This window comes from Scyliorhinus torazame, chromosome 5 (genome assembly GCF_047496885.1).
Source record: "Scyliorhinus torazame isolate Kashiwa2021f chromosome 5, sScyTor2.1, whole genome shotgun sequence".
NCBI lineage: Eukaryota > Metazoa > Chordata > Chondrichthyes > Carcharhiniformes > Scyliorhinidae > Scyliorhinus > Scyliorhinus torazame.
In genome coordinates, this window is record NC_092711.1 from 140,422,585 (window position 1) to 140,431,364 (window position 8,780).

An 8,780-nucleotide genomic window follows, 5' to 3' on the forward strand; every position below is an offset into this window, starting at 1 on the left:
AAGCGGCGCACTGACCATTGTGTGTCCGGAACTTCCAGCCTTTCCCATTGGTCACCAGCTCAGCGCGGTTGGAAGGAAAAGTCTCTCTCAACCCCATGTGGGGTTCCGCCCCTCATTGTGTGTCAGCGGGGGATTGACCAATGGAAGGCCGGGAGGACCGGAAGGACTCTGCTCCTCCAGCCAATTAAAGCTTCCCCATTGTCTGAATGCGGAAGCTGAACAATGAGCAAAGCTGCTGCTTCGCTGTCTGAGTGAAGATTGAGCTTCGCACAGACTGAAACCTCCTCCTGTCTCCAACATCTGTGAGTAAAACACTTTCTTTCCTTCCCCCTTTGGCAATATCAAGGCAGATATTGCCAAAGCAATGATGCGCATGGTGGACGAGTCCACCCCCTTCCAGGTGGAGAGCGACATGTCAGAGCCCTCAACGCCTCCAAGATTCGACACTCCTCAGTCAAAAAAGCTCATCCATTGTGGAAGCTGTGCGGCACTGGAGGCACTACCTCGCTGGTAGGAGGTTCACCCTCGTCACCAGCCAACGGTCGGTGGCCTTCATGTTCAACAATACACAGCGGGGCACGATCAAGAATGATAAAATCTTGAGGTGGAGGATCGAACTGTCCACCTGTAATTACGATATCGTGTATCGTCCTGGGAAGCTCAATGAGCCCCCAGATGCCCTGTCCCACGGCACATGCGCCAGCGCGCAAGATGACCGACTCCGGGCCATCCACAACGACCTCTGCCACCCGGGGGTCACCCGGCATCTCCACTACATCAAGTCCCGTAACCTGCCCGACTCCACTGAGGAGGTCAGGGCCATGACCAGGGACTGCTAAATCTGCGCGGAGTGTAAGCCGACTTCTATCGACCAGATAAGGCCCACCTGGTGAAGGCATTCCGGCCCTTTGAGCGCCGCAGCATCGACTTCAAAGGGCCCCTCGCCTCTACCGACCGCAACGCGTATTTTCTCAATGACATTGACGGGAACTCCCGCTTCCCCTTTGCAATCCCTTGCCCCGACATGACCGCTGCCACTGTCATTAACGCCCTGCATAGTATCTTCACCTTGTTCGGTTTTCCCACTTACGTCCACAGTGACCGGGGCTCCTCGTTTATAAGCGACGAACTGCGTCAGTACCTGCTCGGTAAGGGCATCGCCTCAAGCAGGACTACCAGTTACAACCCCCGGGGAAACGGACAGATGGAGGGGGAGAAAGCGAGGGTTTGGAAGGCCGCCCTCCTGGCCCTATGGTCTAGGAGTCTCCCAGTTTCCTGCTGGCAGGAGGTCCTCCCCGACACGCTCCACTCCTTTAGGTTACTCCTTTGCAAGGCCACTAACGAGACCCGTCATGACCGCCTATTTGTTTTCCCTAGGAAATCCACCTCCGGGGTCTCGCTTCCGTCCTGGCTGATGACACCGGGGACTGTACTGCTCCGAAAACACGTGAGGAGCCATACGTCCGACCCCCTGGTCGAGAGGGTCCAGCTCCTTCACGCCAACCCCCAGTATGCCGATGTGGCGGACCACGACGGCCAACAAGATAGTCTCTCACCGGGACCTGGCACCGACAGGTTCCCCTAAGACCATCACCTACCCCCACCCTACACCGAACAGAGCCCCCGCCCCTGCATGGCCTACACACCCCTCCTACACCCCTTCCCCCCATCACCTATCTACAGGGATGAAGCTCCAGAAGACACGCTCCCGGAGTCAACACCCGTGCCTGCAGCGACGAATTCAACACCCGTGCCCCCAACGACGAGTTCAATACGCGTGTCGCAGCGAAACCAGAGCTCAGGCGATCGCAGCGAACACTCAAGGCGCCAGACAGACTCAACCTGTGAGCAACTTCACCCCCGCTGAACTTCAATTTTTTTAACGGGTGAAAGGGCACCACTGTATTACATTACATTACATTGTACTATGTTGATGTCCTTGTGGGCTCCACCGATGGATCATTGTATTACATTACATTGCATTGTATCATGTTGGTGCCCTTGTGGGCTCCGCCCCTGGCTCCACCCCCTCGAGGGAGGTATATAGATCTGCTGCCCTGCAGGCAGCTCTCAGTACAGAGAAGCCGCAGGCACAGTTCTAGCTGATTAAAACCACTGTTCACTTCAACTCTCCGCCTCATGTGAATTGATGGTCGCATCAAGGAAATTGTAACCACCACTGTAAATAAGGCAAGATAAAGAACAACAATGTATGTACGCAAACAATTGAACCCGACCGATGTGTAAATATGTCTCTTTATCCTCTGTCTCCTACTGTTTTTCCATGCTTATCCTTGTTCTATACACCACAAAAAACTCATTAAAAACATTTAAAAAAAATGTTTTTATTGGCATTTTCAATTCTGTATAGTTGCGTTTCGTGTCCATCATTGTGCAGTACATGTAACATTTTCCTGTCTATTTACATTTTGTCACCATCTATCTCAGTGCTCTGTCTTCGCCACCCCTCCTGCCCCAACACCCCCCCTCCAGTTCACACGGGTGGGGTGCCACCCCTCCCTTCCGCGCTCTCCCCTTCTCCCCCTCTTTTCCCTTGTGTTTTCTGCCGCGTCTGCCTTGCGGTTGGGTGAGGGGGGGGGTCTTCTGCCTGCCCCCCTTGGTGGTGTCCCCTTCATTCCCTCTGGTTCCCTCTTTTCTTCCTTCCCCCCCCCCCGCCCTCCCCCCTGCTCGTGCGTTCCTGGTCGTTTCTTTCTAGTTTTCTTTCTCTCTCATCATTGTTGGCTTCTAACAGGTTTTGGAACAAGCCGACGAACTTCCCCCAAGTATCCAGGAGGCCTTCTTCTGACCCTCGGATGGCGTACTTAATCTTCTCCAGATCAGGACAGGGAGCCAGTCAGCAGCTTTGGGTGGTGCTGCCGATAGGGGGGAAGTCAGGGCCTCAGCGTGGACCCCATTACGGGGGAACAGGTGGGGGGTTTTCAGGGTGGCACAGGGCAGGGATACGAAAGTTGGGGGACCTGTTTGTGGACGGGAAGTTCGCGAGCTTGGGTGAGCTGGAGGAGAAGTACGGGCTCCCCCCGTGCAACACCTTCAGGTACTTACAGGTAAGGGCGTTTGCCAGACGGCAGGTGGTGGAATTCCCACGGCTACTGCCACACACAGTACAGGACAGGGTGCTCTCGGGGGGGTGGGTGGGAGTGGGGAAGATCTCGGAAACTTACCAGGTGATGCAGGAGGAGGAGGAGGCCTCGGTGGTGGAGTTGAAAGGTAAGTGGGAGGAGGAGTTGGGAGAGGAGATCAAAGAGGGGACGTGGGCAGATGCCCTAGGGAGGGTGAACTCTTCCTCTTCATGTGCGAGGCTCAGCCTCATACAGTTTAAGGTGCTGCACAGGGCACACATGACCGGGACAAGGATGAGCAGGTTCTTTGGGGGTGAGGACAGGTGTGTTGGGTGCTCAGGGAGCCCAGCAAATCACACCCATATGTTCTGGGCATGCCCAGCGCTGGAGGAATTTTGGAAGGGCGTAGCGAGGATGGTGTCGAGGGTGGTAGGATCCAGGGTCAAACCGGGCTGGGGGCTCGCAATATTTGGGGTGGCAGAGGAGCCTGGAGTGCAGGAGGCGAAAGAGGCCGGTATTCTGGCCTTTGCGTCCCTGGTAGCCCGGCGAAGGATTCTCCTTCAGTGGAAAGATGCGAGGCCCCCAAGCGTGGAATCCTGGATTAGCGATATGGCAGGGTTCATTAAATTGGAGAGGGTGAAATTCGCCTTGACAGGGTCGGGACAAGGGTTCTTTAGGCGGTGGCAACCATTCTTAGACTTTCCGGCAGAACGATAGACATTGGTCAATGGCAGCAGCAGCTCGGGGGGGGGGGGGGTGGGTTTACTTTATTTTTGTTTATGTTATTTACACTGGAAGGATCTGAGGGGGTGTATACACCTGTTGCCTTAAGTCGGGGTGTTAATGTTAATTTATTATTTAGGTACGGGGGGAGGGGTTTGGGGGTTGCTTTTTTAGATTGTGTTTAGTACTTAACCCTGATGGGTTCTTTTTTCTTTCTCATTTTGTTATTGATACTTTATGAAAACCTTTAATAAAAATTTTTATTTTTTTAAATTAAAAAATGATCTGTTTGAGCTGCTCGCAGAAAAATACTTTTCACTGTACCTATTGTACACGTGACAATAAAGAAATCCAAATAAAGTCAAGGCAGTTCTCCACAAGGGAGCTTTAAGATTTGGTGTGCTGTATCCGGCCCGCTTGTGGATCACCTTCCGTAAAAGGGACTATATCTTGGACACCCCAGGCGGAGGCGGACAGGTTTCTTTGAGACCAAGGGACTGGGAACTTGTAAATAAGTTAAACTGTTAAAATTTCTTGTTCTGGGTTGTAGGGGCCTGTATTATCAGTTTGGTTGTAGTTTATTCTAATACAGTTCATAAGTTCCTCTGTGCATTGCTCTCCTCGGTTTTCTTCTTCGTTCTTTTGAGGTGGGACTGGTGCACATGTGCTGGGGGGTGGGGTAGGGGTGGGGGGAGGGGGGTGGGGGTGGGTATCTGCTTACTCGGGTACTTTTTTACTTGTCTGGGATCAGGTCTAGACATTTTGGTGGGTTCAGGGTAGTTGTGGGTCTTGTGTGGGGGCCACCATGCTGGTGTGAAAACCAGTAAACGGAAGAGATGTGGGGGACAAAATGGTGTACGGAGGGCAGGGTTTCATATATTTCCTTCCTTTGGCTTAACTTGAGGGTGGGGTTTGGGAGGGGGGTATGGGATAGTTGACAGTCTGAGTTTGAGGTGCTGCGATCTGGGCGTCAATGACAGTGGCAGCCTGGCGGTGGCCTCATTAGGTGCGGCCTGAGGACCCCGGGGAGTTTGGCTCCAACAGAAATATGGCTGATTGTCGGTGGTGATGGTGGGGGGGGGGGGGGTGCGGGGGGCACGGTGACAGGAGACCCTCACTCGATTCATAACTTGGAATGTCCGAGGCCTGAATGGCCCTGTCAACAGGTCGCGCATATTTGCTTTTTGACAGACTTGCCTTTTCTTCAGGAGACTCATTTGGAGGTGGCCCACCAGACATAAACTGGCCAGGTAGGTGTATCACTCTAGTCTGATGTGAAGGTGAGAGAGGTGGCTGTCGTGATAAGTAGAAGGGTGTCTTTTTCAACGAAGGAGTTCATTGCGGATCCCAATGGTAGATATGTGTTGGTAAGCAGGCGGTTGGTGGGCTCCCCAGTGGTACTGTGCAATATTTTTGTCCCAAAATGGGACTTTGTGGAACTTCTGAGACGGGTTCTGTTCCTGATCCTGGACCTAGATTCACACAAACTCATTCTGGGGGGAGATTTTAATACAGTCTTGGATCCAGGGTTAGACCAAGCCTGAGGTCTGGGAGGATGTCAGCGATGGCTGGGGAACTGCCAAAATTCATGCAGCTCTTGGGGCGGGGTGGCGGGGGGGGGGGGGGGGGGGGGACATACATCCGTTGTGCTTTGGGAGGCTTAAGGCAAGGTAGTTTCCATTTTTTTCACAGGTCCGCAGAGATGTTTTTGTTTTGGACAAGTCGCTGATTACTAGACTTGCAGGGACAGAGCACTCAGCTATTGTGGTGTCTGATCACATCCCTCACTGGGTAGACGTGAGGGAGGAGAAACCGTCCACTTCTCGACCCCAGTGGAGATTAGATGTCGGTCTCCTTGTGAATAAGGGATTATGCAGAGATTGGAAAATGTCTTTGTAATTATATAGATCAGAACGACACTGGTGAGGTCTCCGCCGGGGTGCTGTGGGAAACATTGAAGGTTGTGGTGAGCCGGATTCCTCATGGAATTTTATAAATGTTTTGGTCCACTGCTGGGTCCGATGATGGAACGGATGTACAATGAGGCATGGGGAAGGGTTCGCTCCCCCCTACGCTGTCACAGGGCTCCATCTCCCTCATACACAAAAAGGATAAGGATCCTGAGCAATGCGGATCTTACCTTCCGATTTCCTTCCTGAATCTTGATGCAAAGCTTCTGGCCAGGATCCTGGCCGCCCGTATTGAGGGCTGTGTGCCTGAATAGGTTGGAGAGGATCAACCTGGCTTTGGAAAAGGCAGAGCATTGACATCTAATACTCGGAGGCTACTTGGCGTTATCGTGCTGCCCGCTGGAGGGAATGATGTGGAGGTGGTGCTGTCAATGGATGCTGAGAAGACATTCGACCGAGTGGAGTGGGCGTACATATTTGACGTTTTGGAACGGTTTGGGTTTGGGCAGGGATTTGTGCACTGGGTTCAATTGTTATATACAGCCCCCAAGGAAAGCACCTCCACTATTGGGGTTAGTGATGAATACTTTACTCTGCAGCGTGGGACGAGGCAGGGGTGCCCGTTCTCGGCGTTACTATTCGCCCTTGCGATTGAGCCTTTGGCAATGGCTCTTCGGATGTCTGGAGAGTGAAAGGATATCGAGGGGGGGGGGGGGGGGGGGGAGCCATCTGGGACGGCCACTTACAAAGGAAACATGGACACTTGCAAAGACTCAAGGGAAATATGGCCTATACAGGATTCAGGCAAACTCAGAGCCTGAACGTATATTTGCTAAGAGACAAGCAGACAGTATCGAAACCCCCAGCCGATTTGCGTTCTAATGGCCCATTTCCCCCGGGACAAAGAACTGGTACTTAGGTATCAGATACAATTCCAGACACATTAGTGCCACTCCCTTCACCCAGGAAGCCCAAACAGCCAACGTCAATGACCGCTCAGGACACGCCCAGCCATCAAGGCACACTCCCCTTTATTGGCTCAAATCGAAGGCAGTAATCAAAGCCTGCCGAACTATTGGGTCCAAAGCTAAGGACCGCCCAAAAGAACGCAAAACCACCCAAAGGATAAAGAGAGACACTGTCATGAGTTCAATCTCTCTTGGCCCCGGCCTACGCCTGAAACCAAGTGTAGCATTGTGACCAGAAGACAAGTTCAAGACCAACGATCGCTACCAGACAGATGAGCCCAGCAGAAACGAAGCCACTTCTTCTTCCCAGCCACGCAAGATCCGAACAAAGGCCTTGTTCATCTGCAAAGAGCCGGTTGCCCTGAAGTTAAGTTTAGGTTATTGTAGTTGTTAGGTGTAGATTAACTTGTAGTGTTTTATGTTGCATGTCGAAGTAATCCTTGTGTGTAAATAAACTATCTCTGAACTTGAACTGACTAACAGGTTGTTTGGTCTTTGATCGATATCCGGTAAAGCCTTGCAGTGGTATCATTTGATACCTGGCGATTCTGAAAAGCAATATTATCATTAATAACTGCCACATCTAGTTAATTGGGTAACATTATTTGTGCCGATTGGGGGGATAGTATTCCACTCATTAAAAAGAGCAACATTATTGGTGACTCCGGTGCCGATTGGCAACAGGGGACTGGAACATCAGCTTTCCTTATCTGCGGATGACCTCTGTCTGTATGTTTCCAACCCCTTGGATAAGATCCTGAGAATTCTGAATGAATTCAGCTCCTCCGGGTACAAGCTTAATTCAGCACAGAGTGAGATGTTTCTGATTGGCTCCGTATGGGCGGGAGGGACATTTGAGTGGGCTCCCGTTTTGCCTGGCTAGTAAGAGCTTCCGCTATTTGGGGATTCATGTGGCGCGGGCTTGGGCTCAACTTCACAAACTCAATCTGACCTGCTTAGCAAGGGGGATTAAAGAGGAGTTCAGAAGGTGGGACCGTCTGCCTCTATCTTTGTCCGGAAGAGTCCAGACTATTAAGATGGTGATCCGACTGAGGTTCCTCAGAACCTCCCAATCTTTCTGCCCAAATCCTTTTTCAGAAGGATTGACAGACTTGTCTTGGGCTTTGAGTGGGCAGGGAGGGTCCCCCCCCTATTAAAAGAGTTTGTCTGGAGAGAAATGGACTCGGGGGTGGCCTGGCTCTTCCCAATTTTCAGTGTTGCTACTGGGACTGCTCCTGTTGTTATGGTCCGAAGATGGTTGTTGGATCAGGGTCAGTATGGTGTAGAGTGGAGGAGGCCTTGTGTTGAGACACTTCCTCAAGGGCATTGGTTTCGGCACCCCTTCCTTTGCCGGGTAGATTTTCATCTCACCCAGTGGTGGTTTCCACTTTGAGGGTTTGGAACAAGTGTCAATTTCATTTTGGTTTGGAGGGCATGTATAGGAAGGCTCCGATTAGTGAAAATTAGAATGAAAATCGCTTATTGTCACAAGTAGGCTTCAAATGAAGTTACTGTGAAAAGCTCCTAGTTGCCACATTCTGGCGCCAGTTCAGGGAGGCCGGTACAGGAAGTGGTAAGGAATGGGACCGCTTGGGGATCAAATGGTTTTTGGACTTGTTCTTGGGTGGGACGTTTGCAGACCTAACTGAAGTGATGGAGGCCTACCAAATGCCTAGGGGGAATGATGATGTGGAGATGCTGGCATTGGACTGGGGTGAGCACAGTAAGAAGTCTTACAACACCAGGTTAAAGTCCAACAGGTTTGTTTCGAATCACTAGCTTTCGGAGCGCTGCTCCTTCCTCAGGTGAATGGTCAAATTATGACGTGGTCTCCCCACCATCGGATTCTACGACCCGGCGCGGGCTCAGGGAATCCAGCCCACGGTGTCCCTGTACGCTGATGATCTGTTGGACCCAAAGTCTTCTGTGGGAATATAATGAAACTGCTTCGGAGATTTGGGGCATTTCCGGACTATAAATTGAATTTGGGTAAATGTGAGTGTTTTGTGGTGTGGGGAGGGGGGATTACAGGTGGCAACAACCCACTCATGTATTTGGGAATGCAGGTGGCCCAGGATTGGACGCGGTCTCGTAAGTTG

General features: G+C 51.7%; 1 long non-coding RNA gene across 1 annotated transcript; it reads left to right on the top strand.

Annotated features, from left to right (window-relative positions):
* Nucleotide 1: 1 nt before the first annotated feature.
* Nucleotides 2-2,231, top strand: LOC140421906 (uncharacterized). The gene is made up of 2 exons (XR_011947163.1): nucleotides 2-302; nucleotides 1,378-2,231. It is a non-coding gene; the product is annotated as an uncharacterized lncRNA (long non-coding RNA).
* Nucleotides 2,232-8,780: the final 6,549 nt, after the last annotated feature.